General features: G+C 47.9%; 34 non-coding genes across 34 annotated transcripts; all 34 read right to left on the bottom strand.

Moving 5' to 3' along the window:
• Window positions 1-87: 87 nt before the first annotated feature.
• Trnar-ucg lies at window positions 88-160 on the bottom strand. The gene has a single exon. It is a non-coding gene; the product is annotated as a tRNA-Arg (tRNA).
• Window positions 161-702: 542 nt separating this feature from the next.
• On the bottom strand, window positions 703-774 carry Trnat-agu. The gene has a single exon. It is a non-coding gene; the product is annotated as a tRNA-Thr (tRNA).
• Window positions 775-1,095: 321 nt separating this feature from the next.
• Window positions 1,096-1,168, bottom strand: Trnak-cuu. Its single transcript has one exon. It is a non-coding gene; the product is annotated as a tRNA-Lys (tRNA).
• Window positions 1,169-1,606: 438 nt separating this feature from the next.
• On the bottom strand, window positions 1,607-1,679 carry Trnar-ucg. Its single transcript has one exon. It is a non-coding gene; the product is annotated as a tRNA-Arg (tRNA).
• A 542-nt stretch (window positions 1,680-2,221) lies between these two features.
• Trnat-agu lies at window positions 2,222-2,293 on the bottom strand. Its single transcript has one exon. It is a non-coding gene; the product is annotated as a tRNA-Thr (tRNA).
• A 313-nt stretch (window positions 2,294-2,606) lies between these two features.
• Trnak-cuu lies at window positions 2,607-2,679 on the bottom strand. The gene has a single exon. It is a non-coding gene; the product is annotated as a tRNA-Lys (tRNA).
• Window positions 2,680-3,117: 438 nt separating this feature from the next.
• Window positions 3,118-3,190, bottom strand: Trnar-ucg. The gene has a single exon. It is a non-coding gene; the product is annotated as a tRNA-Arg (tRNA).
• A 542-nt stretch (window positions 3,191-3,732) lies between these two features.
• Trnat-agu lies at window positions 3,733-3,804 on the bottom strand. Its single transcript has one exon. It is a non-coding gene; the product is annotated as a tRNA-Thr (tRNA).
• A 321-nt stretch (window positions 3,805-4,125) lies between these two features.
• On the bottom strand, window positions 4,126-4,198 carry Trnak-cuu. Its single transcript has one exon. It is a non-coding gene; the product is annotated as a tRNA-Lys (tRNA).
• A 438-nt stretch (window positions 4,199-4,636) lies between these two features.
• On the bottom strand, window positions 4,637-4,709 carry Trnar-ucg. The gene has a single exon. It is a non-coding gene; the product is annotated as a tRNA-Arg (tRNA).
• Window positions 4,710-5,251: 542 nt separating this feature from the next.
• Window positions 5,252-5,323, bottom strand: Trnat-agu. The gene has a single exon. It is a non-coding gene; the product is annotated as a tRNA-Thr (tRNA).
• Window positions 5,324-5,636: 313 nt separating this feature from the next.
• Window positions 5,637-5,709, bottom strand: Trnak-cuu. The gene has a single exon. It is a non-coding gene; the product is annotated as a tRNA-Lys (tRNA).
• A 438-nt stretch (window positions 5,710-6,147) lies between these two features.
• Window positions 6,148-6,220, bottom strand: Trnar-ucg. Its single transcript has one exon. It is a non-coding gene; the product is annotated as a tRNA-Arg (tRNA).
• Window positions 6,221-6,762: 542 nt separating this feature from the next.
• Trnat-agu lies at window positions 6,763-6,834 on the bottom strand. Its single transcript has one exon. It is a non-coding gene; the product is annotated as a tRNA-Thr (tRNA).
• Window positions 6,835-7,147: 313 nt separating this feature from the next.
• Window positions 7,148-7,220, bottom strand: Trnak-cuu. The gene has a single exon. It is a non-coding gene; the product is annotated as a tRNA-Lys (tRNA).
• Window positions 7,221-7,658: 438 nt separating this feature from the next.
• Trnar-ucg lies at window positions 7,659-7,731 on the bottom strand. Its single transcript has one exon. It is a non-coding gene; the product is annotated as a tRNA-Arg (tRNA).
• A 542-nt stretch (window positions 7,732-8,273) lies between these two features.
• Window positions 8,274-8,345, bottom strand: Trnat-agu. Its single transcript has one exon. It is a non-coding gene; the product is annotated as a tRNA-Thr (tRNA).
• Window positions 8,346-8,666: 321 nt separating this feature from the next.
• On the bottom strand, window positions 8,667-8,739 carry Trnak-cuu. The gene has a single exon. It is a non-coding gene; the product is annotated as a tRNA-Lys (tRNA).
• Window positions 8,740-9,177: 438 nt separating this feature from the next.
• Trnar-ucg lies at window positions 9,178-9,250 on the bottom strand. Its single transcript has one exon. It is a non-coding gene; the product is annotated as a tRNA-Arg (tRNA).
• Window positions 9,251-9,792: 542 nt separating this feature from the next.
• Trnat-agu lies at window positions 9,793-9,864 on the bottom strand. Its single transcript has one exon. It is a non-coding gene; the product is annotated as a tRNA-Thr (tRNA).
• A 313-nt stretch (window positions 9,865-10,177) lies between these two features.
• Window positions 10,178-10,250, bottom strand: Trnak-cuu. Its single transcript has one exon. It is a non-coding gene; the product is annotated as a tRNA-Lys (tRNA).
• Window positions 10,251-10,688: 438 nt separating this feature from the next.
• Trnar-ucg lies at window positions 10,689-10,761 on the bottom strand. The gene has a single exon. It is a non-coding gene; the product is annotated as a tRNA-Arg (tRNA).
• A 542-nt stretch (window positions 10,762-11,303) lies between these two features.
• On the bottom strand, window positions 11,304-11,375 carry Trnat-agu. The gene has a single exon. It is a non-coding gene; the product is annotated as a tRNA-Thr (tRNA).
• A 321-nt stretch (window positions 11,376-11,696) lies between these two features.
• On the bottom strand, window positions 11,697-11,769 carry Trnak-cuu. The gene has a single exon. It is a non-coding gene; the product is annotated as a tRNA-Lys (tRNA).
• Window positions 11,770-12,207: 438 nt separating this feature from the next.
• Window positions 12,208-12,280, bottom strand: Trnar-ucg. Its single transcript has one exon. It is a non-coding gene; the product is annotated as a tRNA-Arg (tRNA).
• A 542-nt stretch (window positions 12,281-12,822) lies between these two features.
• Trnat-agu lies at window positions 12,823-12,894 on the bottom strand. The gene has a single exon. It is a non-coding gene; the product is annotated as a tRNA-Thr (tRNA).
• A 313-nt stretch (window positions 12,895-13,207) lies between these two features.
• On the bottom strand, window positions 13,208-13,280 carry Trnak-cuu. The gene has a single exon. It is a non-coding gene; the product is annotated as a tRNA-Lys (tRNA).
• Window positions 13,281-13,718: 438 nt separating this feature from the next.
• Trnar-ucg lies at window positions 13,719-13,791 on the bottom strand. The gene has a single exon. It is a non-coding gene; the product is annotated as a tRNA-Arg (tRNA).
• A 542-nt stretch (window positions 13,792-14,333) lies between these two features.
• Trnat-agu lies at window positions 14,334-14,405 on the bottom strand. Its single transcript has one exon. It is a non-coding gene; the product is annotated as a tRNA-Thr (tRNA).
• Window positions 14,406-14,726: 321 nt separating this feature from the next.
• Window positions 14,727-14,799, bottom strand: Trnak-cuu. The gene has a single exon. It is a non-coding gene; the product is annotated as a tRNA-Lys (tRNA).
• A 438-nt stretch (window positions 14,800-15,237) lies between these two features.
• Trnar-ucg lies at window positions 15,238-15,310 on the bottom strand. Its single transcript has one exon. It is a non-coding gene; the product is annotated as a tRNA-Arg (tRNA).
• A 542-nt stretch (window positions 15,311-15,852) lies between these two features.
• Trnat-agu lies at window positions 15,853-15,924 on the bottom strand. The gene has a single exon. It is a non-coding gene; the product is annotated as a tRNA-Thr (tRNA).
• A 321-nt stretch (window positions 15,925-16,245) lies between these two features.
• Window positions 16,246-16,318, bottom strand: Trnak-cuu. Its single transcript has one exon. It is a non-coding gene; the product is annotated as a tRNA-Lys (tRNA).
• Window positions 16,319-16,756: 438 nt separating this feature from the next.
• Window positions 16,757-16,829, bottom strand: Trnar-ucg. The gene has a single exon. It is a non-coding gene; the product is annotated as a tRNA-Arg (tRNA).
• Window positions 16,830-16,889: the final 60 nt, after the last annotated feature.

Here is a 16,889-nt window from a genome sequence, read left to right as displayed (position 1 = left end):
AGCGGACAGCAGCAACTTTCAACTAGTTTTGTAGTACTCAAACAACACAGTAAAACAGCATGCATCTTTTGCAGAACTGGAAAAACTCGACCGTGACAGGATTCGAACCTGCAATCTTCGGATCCGAAGTCCGACGCCTTATCCATTAGGCCACACGGTCACTGGCGCAATATGCTTCCCCACACACACCTCATTTTCGCCATTTGTACGCTTGCCGGAATGAATTTCCCATCTTTGACGCAATTCTCCATCTCCAATTTCAGTACTAAAAAGGCGACGCTACTTCTTGCTGTGTCCCATCGCAAGTTACATTCAAGCCCTTATGACGCTGATCAAACAAGAGGTTGCAAATCAGCTTCAATCGCTTACTGCCATCTCAGTCGGTTGCAGAAGGTACCTCACCCTATGTCATACAATGGCGAGTTGCCGCTATTACCAAAGCGGCGGCGGCGCCGACGACGACGACAACCGCGAGGGTCTCTACCAGGGGTAGAAAATACATCACAAGAACTAAGTATTTCACGTCGGCATTCTCCGGAGACTGCCAAAAGCAGCAGTTTCTGGTTCCTACTTTAATAGCACCATTCGCACTATTCATTTGCGAGAGCACTTCTTTAATACCGCACCCATTCATAATTTTTTTTATCCTTGACCGCTTTTTTCGAAAGGGCTACGGTAGAAGGGGCTTTTACAAAATTCATTTGCCCCCTGTGAGGATCGAACTCACGACCTCTGGTTTACTAGACCAGCGCTCTGCCACTGAGCTAAGGAGGCGCCGCCTAGCGCACTTTTCGGGTACTTTATTCTTATGGACTAGTGAATCGGAGCCCTTCAGCTGGAAACGCACCGCATTAGCGACCATTATTTGTATTTAGTTAGCACAGCTGCTGCTTTCTTACACATCTCACACGATATCGATGTACGCCTAAAACTCCAAAACAACACATTTAATTCATTTCAGAGTTACTTTCAGCTTGAAAAACCATTCCTCTGATATTCATACGAAGCTAGGCATCGTCGTAACCCGTTACGTTCATTACGCAAGGCTCACGAGAGGGGCGCAGGTTGCATCCGCGTAGACACAAAATTTGGCGCCGCCCAGCGTGGGGCTCGAACCCACGACCCTGAGATTAAGAGTCTCATGCTCTACCGACTGAGCTAGCCGGGCTCCACACAACGCGTTACGAGCCATACAGTATTTACGCGACCTGCGACCATCTATGGAAGATCCTTTTGACTACAGCTTATTTCCTGCTGCCACAAATGAGCTACAATCCTATTCAATGAAACAAATTTTCCGAAACGCATCAAATCCACTTGAAATGATACGTGGCTATCAGCACCATTATACAACACACATGCTCGACTGTGCGCAGACGCCTGTGGCGTAGCTTTTGGGTCCTGAGTCAGACGCAGTAGTTCCAAAAAAACTCTCCTGATCGGCACTGTGCCGAAAGTTTCGCTACACAACCCCTTTGCCTTGATTAAGCTCCAGGTAGACGCCGGTTTGCAGCCAGGAAGCGGACAGCAGCAACTTTCAACTAGTTTTGTAGTACTCAAACAACACAGTAAAACAGCATGCATCTTTTGCAGAACTGGAAAAACTCGACCGTGACAGGATTCGAACCTGCAATCTTCGGATCCGAAGTCCGACGCCTTATCCATTAGGCCACACGGTCACTGGCGCAATATGCTTCCCCACACACACCTCATTTTCGCCATTTGTACGCTTGCCGGAATGAATTTCCCATCTTTGACGCAATTCTCCATCTCCAATTTCAGTACTAAAAAGGCGACGCTACTTCTTGCTGTGTCCCATCGCAAGTTACATTCAAGCCCTTATGACGCTGATCAAACAAGAGGTTGCAAATCAGCTTCAATCGCTTACTGCCATCTCAGTCGGTTGCAGAAGGTACCTCACCCTATGTCATACAATGGCGAGTTGCCGCTATTACCAAAGCGGCGGCGGCGCCGACGACGACGACAACCGCGAGGGTCTCTACCAGGGGTAGAAAATACATCACAAGAACTAAGTATTTCACGTCGGCATTCTCCGGAGACTGCCAAAAGCAGCAGTTTCTGGTGCCTACTTTAATAGCACCATTCGCACTATTCATTTGCGAGAGCACTTCTTTAATACCGCACCCATTCATAATTTTTTTTATCCTTGACCGCTTTTTTCGAAAGGGCTACGGTAGAAGGGGCTTTTACAAAATTCATTTGCCCCCTGTGACGATCGAACTCACGACCTCTGGTTTACTAGACCAGCGCTCTGCCACTGAGCTAAGGAGGCGCCGCCTAGCGCACTTTTCGGGTACTTTATTCTTATGGACTAGTGAATCGGAGCCCTTCAGCTGGAAACGCACCGCATTAGCGACCATTATTTGTATTTAGTTAGCACAGCTGCTGCTTTCTTACACATCTCACACGATATCGATGTACGCCTAAAACTCCAAAACAACACATTTAATTCATTTCAGAGTTACTTTCAGCTTCAAAAACCATTCCTCTGATATTCATAGGCATCGTCGTAACCCGTTACGTTCATTACGCAAGGCTCACGAGAGGGGCGCAGGTTGCATCCGCGTAGACACAAAATTTGGCGCCGCCCAGCGTGGGGCTCGAACCCACCACCCTGAGATTAAGAGTCTCATGCTCTACCGACTGAGCTAGCCGGGCTCCACACAACGCGTTACGAGCCATACAGTATTTATGCGACCTGCGACCATCTATGGAAGATCCTTTTGACTACAGCTTATTTCCTGCTGCCACAAATGAGCTACAATCCTATTCAATGAAACAAATTTTCCGAAACGCATCAAATCCACTTGAAATGATACGTGGCTATCAGCACCATTATACAACACACATGCTCGACTGTGCGCAGACGCCTGTGGCGTAGCTTTTGGGTCCTGAGTCAGACGCAGTAGTTCCAAAAAAACTCTCCTGATCGGCACTGTGCCGAAAGTTTCGCTACACAACCCCTTTGCCTTGATTAAGCTCCAGGTAGACGCCGGTTTGCAGCCAGGAAGCGGACAGCAGCAACTTTCAACTAGTTTTGTAGTACTCAAACAACACAGTAAAACAGCATGCATCTTTTGCAGAACTGGAAAAACTCGACCGTGACAGGATTCGAACCTGCAATCTTCGGATCCGAAGTCCGACGCCTTATCCATTAGGCCACACGGTCACTGGCGCAATATGCTTCCCCACACACACCTCATTTTCGCCATTTGTACGCTTGCCGGAATGAATTTCCCATCTTTGACGCAATTCTCCATCTCCAATTTCAGTACTAAAAAGGCGACGCTACTTCTTGCTGTGTCCCATCGCAAGTTACATTCAAGCCCTTATGACGCTGATCAAACAAGAGGTTGCAAATCAGCTTCAATCGCTTACTGCCATCTCAGTCGGTTGCAGAAGGTACCTCACCCTATGTCATACAATGGCGAGTTGCCGCTATTACCAAAGCGGCGGCGGCGCCGACGACGACGACAACCGCGAGGGTCTCTACCAGGGGTAGAAAATACATCACAAGAACTAAGTATTTCACGTCGGCATTCTCCGGAGACTGCCAAAAGCAGCAGTTTCTGGTTCCTACTTTAATAGCACCATTCGCACTATTCATTTGCGAGAGCACTTCTTTAATACCGCACCCATTCATAATTTTTTTTATCCTTGACCGCTTTTTTCGAAAGGGCTACGGTAGAAGGGGCTTTTACAAAATTCATTTGCCCCCTGTGAGGATCGAACTCACGACCTCTGGTTTACTAGACCAGCGCTCTGCCACTGAGCTAAGGAGGCGCCGCCTAGCGCACTTTTCGGGTACTTTATTCTTATGGACTAGTGAATCGGAGCCCTTCAGCTGGAAACGCACCGCATTAGCGACCATTATTTGTATTTAGTTAGCACAGCTGCTGCTTTCTTACACATCTCACACGATATCGATGTACGCCTAAAACTCCAAAACAACACATTTAATTCATTTCAGAGTTACTTTCAGCTTGAAAAACCATTCCTCTGATATTCATACGAAGCTAGGCATCGTCGTAACCCGTTACGTTCATTACGCAAGGCTCACGAGAGGGGCGCAGGTTGCATCCGCGTAGACACAAAATTTGGCGCCGCCCAGCGTGGGGCTCGAACCCACGACCCTGAGATTAAGAGTCTCATGCTCTACCGACTGAGCTAGCCGGGCTCCACACAACGCGTTACGAGCCATACAGTATTTACGCGACCTGCGACCATCTATGGAAGATCCTTTTGACTACAGCTTATTTCCTGCTGCCACAAATGAGCTACAATCCTATTCAATGAAACAAATTTTCCGAAACGCATCAAATCCACTTGAAATGATACGTGGCTATCAGCACCATTATACAACACACATGCTCGACTGTGCGCAGACGCCTGTGGCGTAGCTTTTGGGTCCTGAGTCAGACGCAGTAGTTCCAAAAAAACTCTCCTGATCGGCACTGTGCCGAAAGTTTCGCTACACAACCCCTTTGCCTTGATTAAGCTCCAGGTAGACGCCGGTTTGCAGCCAGGAAGCGGACAGCAGCAACTTTCAACTAGTTTTGTAGTACTCAAACAACACAGTAAAACAGCATGCATCTTTTGCAGAACTGGAAAAACTCGACCGTGACAGGATTCGAACCTGCAATCTTCGGATCCGAAGTCCGACGCCTTATCCATTAGGCCACACGGTCACTGGCGCAATATGCTTCCCCACACACACCTCATTTTCGCCATTTGTACGCTTGCCGGAATGAATTTCCCATCTTTGACGCAATTCTCCATCTCCAATTTCAGTACTAAAAAGGCGACGCTACTTCTTGCTGTGTCCCATCGCAAGTTACATTCAAGCCCTTATGACGCTGATCAAACAAGAGGTTGCAAATCAGCTTCAATCGCTTACTGCCATCTCAGTCGGTTGCAGAAGGTACCTCACCCTATGTCATACAATGGCGAGTTGCCGCTATTACCAAAGCGGCGGCGGCGCCGACGACGACGACAACCGCGAGGGTCTCTACCAGGGGTAGAAAATACATCACAAGAACTAAGTATTTCACGTCGGCATTCTCCGGAGACTGCCAAAAGCAGCAGTTTCTGGTGCCTACTTTAATAGCACCATTCGCACTATTCATTTGCGAGAGCACTTCTTTAATACCGCACCCATTCATAATTTTTTTTATCCTTGACCGCTTTTTTCGAAAGGGCTACGGTAGAAGGGGCTTTTACAAAATTCATTTGCCCCCTGTGACGATCGAACTCACGACCTCTGGTTTACTAGACCAGCGCTCTGCCACTGAGCTAAGGAGGCGCCGCCTAGCGCACTTTTCGGGTACTTTATTCTTATGGACTAGTGAATCGGAGCCCTTCAGCTGGAAACGCACCGCATTAGCGACCATTATTTGTATTTAGTTAGCACAGCTGCTGCTTTCTTACACATCTCACACGATATCGATGTACGCCTAAAACTCCAAAACAACACATTTAATTCATTTCAGAGTTACTTTCAGCTTCAAAAACCATTCCTCTGATATTCATAGGCATCGTCGTAACCCGTTACGTTCATTACGCAAGGCTCACGAGAGGGGCGCAGGTTGCATCCGCGTAGACACAAAATTTGGCGCCGCCCAGCGTGGGGCTCGAACCCACCACCCTGAGATTAAGAGTCTCATGCTCTACCGACTGAGCTAGCCGGGCTCCACACAACGCGTTACGAGCCATACAGTATTTATGCGACCTGCGACCATCTATGGAAGATCCTTTTGACTACAGCTTATTTCCTGCTGCCACAAATGAGCTACAATCCTATTCAATGAAACAAATTTTCCGAAACGCATCAAATCCACTTGAAATGATACGTGGCTATCAGCACCATTATACAACACACATGCTCGACTGTGCGCAGACGCCTGTGGCGTAGCTTTTGGGTCCTGAGTCAGACGCAGTAGTTCCAAAAAAACTCTCCTGATCGGCACTGTGCCGAAAGTTTCGCTACACAACCCCTTTGCCTTGATTAAGCTCCAGGTAGACGCCGGTTTGCAGCCAGGAAGCGGACAGCAGCAACTTTCAACTAGTTTTGTAGTACTCAAACAACACAGTAAAACAGCATGCATCTTTTGCAGAACTGGAAAAACTCGACCGTGACAGGATTCGAACCTGCAATCTTCGGATCCGAAGTCCGACGCCTTATCCATTAGGCCACACGGTCACTGGCGCAATATGCTTCCCCACACACACCTCATTTTCGCCATTTGTACGCTTGCCGGAATGAATTTCCCATCTTTGACGCAATTCTCCATCTCCAATTTCAGTACTAAAAAGGCGACGCTACTTCTTGCTGTGTCCCATCGCAAGTTACATTCAAGCCCTTATGACGCTGATCAAACAAGAGGTTGCAAATCAGCTTCAATCGCTTACTGCCATCTCAGTCGGTTGCAGAAGGTACCTCACCCTATGTCATACAATGGCGAGTTGCCGCTATTACCAAAGCGGCGGCGGCGCCGACGACGACGACAACCGCGAGGGTCTCTACCAGAGGTAGAAAATACATCACAAGAACTAAGTATTTCACGTCGGCATTCTCCGGAGACTGCCAAAAGCAGCAGTTTCTGGTGCCTACTTTAATAGCACCATTCGCACTATTCATTTGCGAGAGCACTTCTTTAATACCGCACCCATTCATAATTTTTTTTATCCTTGACCGCTTTTTTCGAAAGGGCTACGGTAGAAGGGGCTTTTACAAAATTCATTTGCCCCCTGTGACGATCGAACTCACGACCTCTGGTTTACTAGACCAGCGCTCTGCCACTGAGCTAAGGAGGCGCCGCCTAGCGCACTTTTCGGGTACTTTATTCTTATGGACTAGTGAATCGGAGCCCTTCAGCTGGAAACGCACCGCATTAGCGACCATTATTTGTATTTAGTTAGCACAGCTGCTGCTTTCTTACACATCTCACACGATATCGATGTACGCCTAAAACTCCAAAACAACACATTTAATTCATTTCAGAGTTACTTTCAGCTTCAAAAACCATTCCTCTGATATTCATAGGCATCGTCGTAACCCGTTACGTTCATTACGCAAGGCTCACGAGAGGGGCGCAGGTTGCATCCGCGTAGACACAAAATTTGGCGCCGCCCAGCGTGGGGCTCGAACCCACCACCCTGAGATTAAGAGTCTCATGCTCTACCGACTGAGCTAGCCGGGCTCCACACAACGCGTTACGAGCCATACAGTATTTATGCGACCTGCGACCATCTATGGAAGATCCTTTTGACTACAGCTTATTTCCTGCTGCCACAAATGAGCTACAATCCTATTCAATGAAACAAATTTTCCGAAACGCATCAAATCCACTTGAAATGATACGTGGCTATCAGCACCATTATACAACACACATGCTCGACTGTGCGCAGACGCCTGTGGCGTAGCTTTTGGGTCCTGAGTCAGACGCAGTAGTTCCAAAAAAACTCTCCTGATCGGCACTGTGCCGAAAGTTTCGCTACACAACCCCTTTGCCTTGATTAAGCTCCAGGTAGACGCCGGTTTGCAGCCAGGAAGCGGACAGCAGCAACTTTCAACTAGTTTTGTAGTACTCAAACAACACAGTAAAACAGCATGCATCTTTTGCAGAACTGGAAAAACTCGACCGTGACAGGATTCGAACCTGCAATCTTCGGATCCGAAGTCCGACGCCTTATCCATTAGGCCACACGGTCACTGGCGCAATATGCTTCCCCACACACACCTCATTTTCGCCATTTGTACGCTTGCCGGAATGAATTTCCCATCTTTGACGCAATTCTCCATCTCCAATTTCAGTACTAAAAAGGCGACGCTACTTCTTGCTGTGTCCCATCGCAAGTTACATTCAAGCCCTTATGACGCTGATCAAACAAGAGGTTGCAAATCAGCTTCAATCGCTTACTGCCATCTCAGTCGGTTGCAGAAGGTACCTCACCCTATGTCATACAATGGCGAGTTGCCGCTATTACCAAAGCGGCGGCGGCGCCGACGACGACGACAACCGCGAGGGTCTCTACCAGGGGTAGAAAATACATCACAAGAACTAAGTATTTCACGTCGGCATTCTCCGGAGACTGCCAAAAGCAGCAGTTTCTGGTGCCTACTTTAATAGCACCATTCGCACTATTCATTTGCGAGAGCACTTCTTTAATACCGCACCCATTCATAATTTTTTTTATCCTTGACCGCTTTTTTCGAAAGGGCTACGGTAGAAGGGGCTTTTACAAAATTCATTTGCCCCCTGTGACGATCGAACTCACGACCTCTGGTTTACTAGACCAGCGCTCTGCCACTGAGCTAAGGAGGCGCCGCCTAGCGCGCTTTTCGGGTACTTTATTCTTATGGACTAGTGAATCGGAGCCCTTCAGCTGGAAACGCACCGCATTAGCGACCATTATTTGTATTTAGTTAGCACAGCTGCTGCTTTCTTACACATCTCACACGATATCGATGTACGCCTAAAACTCCAAAACAACACATTTAATTCATTTCAGAGTTACTTTCAGCTTGAAAAACCATTCCTCTGATATTCATACGAAGCTAGGCATCGTCGTAACCCGTTACGTTCATTACGCAAGGCTCACGAGAGGGGCGCAGGTTGCATCCGCGTAGACACAAAATTTGGCGCCGCCCAGCGTGGGGCTCGAACCCACGACCCTGAGATTAAGAGTCTCATGCTCTACCGACTGAGCTAGCCGGGCTCCACACAACGCGTTACGAGCCATACAGTATTTATGCGACCTGCGACCATCTATGGAAGATCCTTTTGACTACAGCTTATTTCCTGCTGCCACAAATGAGCTACAATCCTATTCAATGAAACAAATTTTCCGAAACGCATCAAATCCACTTGAAATGATACGTGGCTATCAGCACCATTATACAACACACATGCTCGACTGTGCGCAGACGCCTGTGGCGTAGCTTTTGGGTCCTGAGTCAGACGCAGTAGTTCCAAAAAAACTCTCCTGATCGGCACTGTGCCGAAAGTTTCGCTACACAACCCCTTTGCCTTGATTAAGCTCCAGGTAGACGCCGGTTTGCAGCCAGGAAGCGGACAGCAGCAACTTTCAACTAGTTTTGTAGTACTCAAACAACACAGTAAAACAGCATGCATCTTTTGCAGAACTGGAAAAACTCGACCGTGACAGGATTCGAACCTGCAATCTTCGGATCCGAAGTCCGACGCCTTATCCATTAGGCCACACGGTCACTGGCGCAATATGCTTCCCCACACACACCTCATTTTCGCCATTTGTACGCTTGCCGGAATGAATTTCCCATCTTTGACGCAATTCTCCATCTCCAATTTCAGTACTAAAAAGGCGACGCTACTTCTTGCTGTGTCCCATCGCAAGTTACATTCAAGCCCTTATGACGCTGATCAAACAAGAGGTTGCAAATCAGCTTCAATCGCTTACTGCCATCTCAGTCGGTTGCAGAAGGTACCTCACCCTATGTCATACAATGGCGAGTTGCCGCTATTACCAAAGCGGCGGCGGCGCCGACGACGACGACAACCGCGAGGGTCTCTACCAGGGGTAGAAAATACATCACAAGAACTAAGTATTTCACGTCGGCATTCTCCGGAGACTGCCAAAAGCAGCAGTTTCTGGTGCCTACTTTAATAGCACCATTCGCACTATTCATTTGCGAGAGCACTTCTTTAATACCGCACCCATTCATAATTTTTTTTATCCTTGACCGCTTTTTTCGAAAGGGCTACGGTAGAAGGGGCTTTTACAAAATTCATTTGCCCCCTGTGACGATCGAACTCACGACCTCTGGTTTACTAGACCAGCGCTCTGCCACTGAGCTAAGGAGGCGCCGCCTAGCGCACTTTTCGGGTACTTTATTCTTATGGACTAGTGAATCGGAGCCCTTCAGCTGGAAACGCACCGCATTAGCGACCATTATTTGTATTTAGTTAGCACAGCTGCTGCTTTCTTACACATCTCACACGATATCGATGTACGCCTAAAACTCCAAAACAACACATTTAATTCATTTCAGAGTTACTTTCAGCTTCAAAAACCATTCCTCTGATATTCATAGGCATCGTCGTAACCCGTTACGTTCATTACGCAAGGCTCACGAGAGGGGCGCAGGTTGCATCCGCGTAGACACAAAATTTGGCGCCGCCCAGCGTGGGGCTCGAACCCACCACCCTGAGATTAAGAGTCTCATGCTCTACCGACTGAGCTAGCCGGGCTCCACACAACGCGTTACGAGCCATACAGTATTTATGCGACCTGCGACCATCTATGGAAGATCCTTTTGACTACAGCTTATTTCCTGCTGCCACAAATGAGCTACAATCCTATTCAATGAAACAAATTTTCCGAAACGCATCAAATCCACTTGAAATGATACGTGGCTATCAGCACCATTATACAACACACATGCTCGACTGTGCGCAGACGCCTGTGGCGTAGCTTTTGGGTCCTGAGTCAGACGCAGTAGTTCCAAAAAAACTCTCCTGATCGGCACTGTGCCGAAAGTTTCGCTACACAACCCCTTTGCCTTGATTAAGCTCCAGGTAGACGCCGGTTTGCAGCCAGGAAGCGGACAGCAGCAACTTTCAACTAGTTTTGTAGTACTCAAACAACACAGTAAAACAGCATGCATCTTTTGCAGAACTGGAAAAACTCGACCGTGACAGGATTCGAACCTGCAATCTTCGGATCCGAAGTCCGACGCCTTATCCATTAGGCCACACGGTCACTGGCGCAATATGCTTCCCCACACACACCTCATTTTCGCCATTTGTACGCTTGCCGGAATGAATTTCCCATCTTTGACGCAATTCTCCATCTCCAATTTCAGTACTAAAAAGGCGACGCTACTTCTTGCTGTGTCCCATCGCAAGTTACATTCAAGCCCTTATGACGCTGATCAAACAAGAGGTTGCAAATCAGCTTCAATCGCTTACTGCCATCTCAGTCGGTTGCAGAAGGTACCTCACCCTATGTCATACAATGGCGAGTTGCCGCTATTACCAAAGCGGCGGCGGCGCCGACGACGACGACAACCGCGAGGGTCTCTACCAGGGGTAGAAAATACATCACAAGAACTAAGTATTTCACGTCGGCATTCTCCGGAGACTGCCAAAAGCAGCAGTTTCTGGTGCCTACTTTAATAGCACCATTCGCACTATTCATTTGCGAGAGCACTTCTTTAATACCGCACCCATTCATAATTTTTTTTATCCTTGACCGCTTTTTTCGAAAGGGCTACGGTAGAAGGGGCTTTTACAAAATTCATTTGCCCCCTGTGACGATCGAACTCACGACCTCTGGTTTACTAGACCAGCGCTCTGCCACTGAGCTAAGGAGGCGCCGCCTAGCGCGCTTTTCGGGTACTTTATTCTTATGGACTAGTGAATCGGAGCCCTTCAGCTGGAAACGCACCGCATTAGCGACCATTATTTGTATTTAGTTAGCACAGCTGCTGCTTTCTTACACATCTCACACGATATCGATGTACGCCTAAAACTCCAAAACAACACATTTAATTCATTTCAGAGTTACTTTCAGCTTGAAAAACCATTCCTCTGATATTCATACGAAGCTAGGCATCGTCGTAACCCGTTACGTTCATTACGCAAGGCTCACGAGAGGGGCGCAGGTTGCATCCGCGTAGACACAAAATTTGGCGCCGCCCAGCGTGGGGCTCGAACCCACGACCCTGAGATTAAGAGTCTCATGCTCTACCGACTGAGCTAGCCGGGCTCCACACAACGCGTTACGAGCCATACAGTATTTATGCGACCTGCGACCATCTATGGAAGATCCTTTTGACTACAGCTTATTTCCTGCTGCCACAAATGAGCTACAATCCTATTCAATGAAACAAATTTTCCGAAACGCATCAAATCCACTTGAAATGATACGTGGCTATCAGCACCATTATACAACACACATGCTCGACTGTGCGCAGACGCCTGTGGCGTAGCTTTTGGGTCCTGAGTCAGACGCAGTAGTTCCAAAAAAACTCTCCTGATCGGCACTGTGCCGAAAGTTTCGCTACACAACCCCTTTGCCTTGATTAAGCTCCAGGTAGACGCCGGTTTGCAGCCAGGAAGCGGACAGCAGCAACTTTCAACTAGTTTTGTAGTACTCAAACAACACAGTAAAACAGCATGCATCTTTTGCAGAACTGGAAAAACTCGACCGTGACAGGATTCGAACCTGCAATCTTCGGATCCGAAGTCCGACGCCTTATCCATTAGGCCACACGGTCACTGGCGCAATATGCTTCCCCACACACACCTCATTTTCGCCATTTGTACGCTTGCCGGAATGAATTTCCCATCTTTGACGCAATTCTCCATCTCCAATTTCAGTACTAAAAAGGCGACGCTACTTCTTGCTGTGTCCCATCGCAAGTTACATTCAAGCCCTTATGACGCTGATCAAACAAGAGGTTGCAAATCAGCTTCAATCGCTTACTGCCATCTCAGTCGGTTGCAGAAGGTACCTCACCCTATGTCATACAATGGCGAGTTGCCGCTATTACCAAAGCGGCGGCGGCGCCGACGACGACGACAACCGCGAGGGTCTCTACCAGGGGTAGAAAATACATCACAAGAACTAAGTATTTCACGTCGGCATTCTCCGGAGACTGCCAAAAGCAGCAGTTTCTGGTGCCTACTTTAATAGCACCATTCGCACTATTCATTTGCGAGAGCACTTCTTTAATACCGCACCCATTCATAATTTTTTTTATCCTTGACCGCTTTTTTCGAAAGGGCTACGGTAGAAGGGGCTTTTACAAAATTCATTTGCCCCCTGTGACGATCGAACTCACGACCTCTGGTTTACTAGACCAGCGCTCTGCCACTGAGCTAAGGAGGCGCCGCCTAGCGCACTTTTCGGGTACTTTATTCTTATGGACTAGTGAATCGGAGCCCTTCAGCTGGAAACGCACCGCATTAGCGACCATTATTTGTATTTAGTTAGCACAGCTGCTGCTTTCTTACACATCTCACACGATATCGATGTACGCCTAAAACTCCAAAACAACACATTTAATTCATTTCAGAGTTACTTTCAGCTTCAAAAACCATTCCTCTGATATTCATAGGCATCGTCGTAACCCGTTACGTTCATTACGCAAGGCTCACGAGAGGGGCGCAGGTTGCATCCGCGTAGACACAAAATTTGGCGCCGCCCAGCGTGGGGCTCGAACCCACCACCCTGAGATTAAGAGTCTCATGCTCTACCGACTGAGCTAGCCGGGCTCCACACAACGCGTTACGAGCCATACAGTATTTATGCGACCTGCGACCATCTATGGAAGATCCTTTTGACTACAGCTTATTTCCTGCTGCCACAAATGAGCTACAATCCTATTCAATGAAACAAATTTTCCGAAACGCATCAAATCCACTTGAAATGATACGTGGCTATCAGCACCATTATACAACACACATGCTCGACTGTGCGCAGACGCCTGTGGCGTAGCTTTTGGGTCCTGAGTCAGACGCAGTAGTTCCAAAAAAACTCTCCTGATCGGCACTGTGCCGAAAGTTTCGCTACACAACCCCTTTGCCTTGATTAAGCTCCAGGTAGACGCCGGTTTGCAGCCAGGAAGCGGACAGCAGCAACTTTCAACTAGTTTTGTAGTACTCAAACAACACAGTAAAACAGCATGCATCTTTTGCAGAACTGGAAAAACTCGACCGTGACAGGATTCGAACCTGCAATCTTCGGATCCGAAGTCCGACGCCTTATCCATTAGGCCACACGGTCACTGGCGCAATATGCTTCCCCACACACACCTCATTTTCGCCATTTGTACGCTTGCCGGAATGAATTTCCCATCTTTGACGCAATTCTCCATCTCCAATTTCAGTACTAAAAAGGCGACGCTACTTCTTGCTGTGTCCCATCGCAAGTTACATTCAAGCCCTTATGACGCTGATCAAACAAGAGGTTGCAAATCAGCTTCAATCGCTTACTGCCATCTCAGTCGGTTGCAGAAGGTACCTCACCCTATGTCATACAATGGCGAGTTGCCGCTATTACCAAAGCGGCGGCGGCGCCGACGACGACGACAACCGCGAGGGTCTCTACCAGGGGTAGAAAATACATCACAAGAACTAAGTATTTCACGTCGGCATTCTCCGGAGACTGCCAAAAGCAGCAGTTTCTGGTGCCTACTTTAATAGCACCATTCGCACTATTCATTTGCGAGAGCACTTCTTTAATACCGCACCCATTCTTAATTTTTTTTATCCTTGACCGCTTTTTTCGAAAGGGCTACGGTAGAAGGGGCTTTTACAAAATTCATTTGCCCCCTGTGACGATCGAACTCACGACCTCTGGTTTACTAGACCAGCGCTCTGCCACTGAGCTAAGGAGGCGCCGCCTAGCGCGCTTTTCGGGTACTTTATTCTTATGGACTAGTGAATCGGAGCCCTTCAGCTGGAAACGCACCGCATTAGCGACCATTATTTGTATTTAGTTAGCACAGCTGCTGCTTTCTTACACATCTCACACGATATCGATGTACGCCTAAAACTCCAAAACAACACATTTAATTCATTTCAGAGTTACTTTCAGCTTGAAAAACCATTCCTCTGATATTCATACGAAGCTAGGCATCGTCGTAACCCGTTACGTTCATTACGCAAGGCTCACGAGAGGGGCGCAGGTTGCATCCGCGTAGACACAAAATTTGGCGCCGCCCAGCGTGGGGCTCGAACCCACGACCCTGAGATTAAGAGTCTCATGCTCTACCGACTGAGCTAGCCGGGCTCCACACAACGCGTTACGAGCCATACAGTATTTATGCGACCTGCGACCATCTATGGAAGATCCTTTTGACTACAGCTTATTTCCTGCTGCCACAAATGAGCTACAATCCTATTCAATGAAACAAATTTTCCGAAACGCATCAAATCCACTTGAAATGATACGTGGCTATCAGCACCATTATACAACACACATGCTCGACTGTGCGCAGACGCCTGTGGCGTAGCTTTTGGGTCCTGAGTCAGACGCAGTAGTTCCAAAAAAACTCTCCTGATCGGCACTGTGCCGAAAGTTTCGCTACACAACCCCTTTGCCTTGATTAAGCTCCAGGTAGACGCCGGTTTGCAGCCAGGAAGCGGACAGCAGCAACTTTCAACTAGTTTTGTAGTACTCAAACAACACAGTAAAACAGCATGCATCTTTTGCAGAACTGGAAAAACTCGACCGTGACAGGATTCGAACCTGCAATCTTCGGATCCGAAGTCCGACGCCTTATCCATTAGGCCACACGGTCACTGGCGCAATATGCTTCCCCACACACACCTCATTTTCGCCATTTGTACGCTTGCCGGAATGAATTTCCCATCTTTGACGCAATTCTCCATCTCCAATTTCAGTACTAAAAAGGCGACGCTACTTCTTGCTGTGTCCCATCGCAAGTTACATTCAAGCCCTTATGACGCTGATCAAACAAGAGGTTGCAAATCAGCTTCAATCGCTTACTGCCATCTCAGTCGGTTGCAGAAGGTACCTCACCCTATGTCATACAATGGCGAGTTGCCGCTATTACCAAAGCGGCGGCGGCGCCGACGACGACGACAACCGCGAGGGTCTCTACCAGGGGTAGAAAATACATCACAAGAACTAAGTATTTCACGTCGGCATTCTCCGGAGACTGCCAAAAGCAGCAGTTTCTGGTGCCTACTTTAATAGCACCATTCGCACTATTCATTTGCGAGAGCACTTCTTTAATACCGCACCCATTCATAATTTTTTTTATCCTTGACCGCTTTTTTCGAAAGGGCTACGGTAGAAGGGGCTTTTACAAAATTCATTTGCCCCCTGTGACGATCGAACTCACGACCTCTGGTTTACTAGACCAGCGCTCTGCCACTGAGCTAAGGAGGCGCCGCCTAGCGCGCTTTTCGGGTACTTTATTCTTATGGACTAGTGAATCGGAGCCCTTCAGCTGGAAACGCACCGCATTAGCGACCATTATTTGTATTTAGTTAGCACAGCTGCTGCTTTCTTACACATCTCACACGATATCGATGTACGCCTAAAACTCCAAAACAACACATTTAATTCATTTCAGAGTTACTTTCAGCTTGAAAAACCATTCCTCTGATATTCATACGAAGCTAGGCATCGTCGTAACCCGTTACGTTCATTACGCAAGGCTCACGAGAGGGGCGCAGGTTGCATCCGCGTAGACACAAAATTTGGCGCCGCCCAGCGTGGGGCTCGAACCCACGACCCTGAGATTAAGAGTCTCATGCTCTACCGACTGAGCTAGCCGGGCTCCACACAACGCGTTACGAGCCATACAGTATTTATGCGACCTGCGACCATCTATGGAAGATCCTTTTGACTACAGCTTATTTCCTGCTGCCACAAATGAGCTACAATCCTATTCAATGAAACAAATTTTCCGAAACGCATCAAATCCACTTGAAATGATACGTGGCTATCAGCACCATTATACAACACACATGCTCGACTGTGCGCAGACGCCTGTGGCGTAGCTTTTGGGTCCTGAGTCAGACGCAGTAGTTCCAAAAAAACTCTCCTGATCGGCACTGTGCCGAAAGTTTCGCTACACAACCCCTTTGCCTTGATTAAGCTCCAGGTAGACGCCGGTTTGCAGCCAGGAAGCGGACAGCAGCAACTTTCAACTAGTTTTGTAGTACTCAAACAACACAGTAAAACAGCATGCATCTTTTGCAGAACTGGAAAAACTCGACCGTGACAGGATTCGAACCTGCAATCTTCGGATCCGAAGTCCGACGCCTTATCCATTAGGCCACACGGTCACTGGCGCAATATGCTTCCCCACACACACCTCATTTTCGCCATTTGTACGCTTGCCGGAA

The sequence above is a fragment of the Schistocerca americana genome, chromosome 7 (genome assembly GCF_021461395.2).
Source record: "Schistocerca americana isolate TAMUIC-IGC-003095 chromosome 7, iqSchAmer2.1, whole genome shotgun sequence".
NCBI lineage: Eukaryota > Metazoa > Arthropoda > Insecta > Orthoptera > Acrididae > Schistocerca > Schistocerca americana.
The sequence above is the reverse complement of the archived record's forward strand: the minus strand, read 5'-3'. Positions and strand labels throughout refer to the sequence as shown.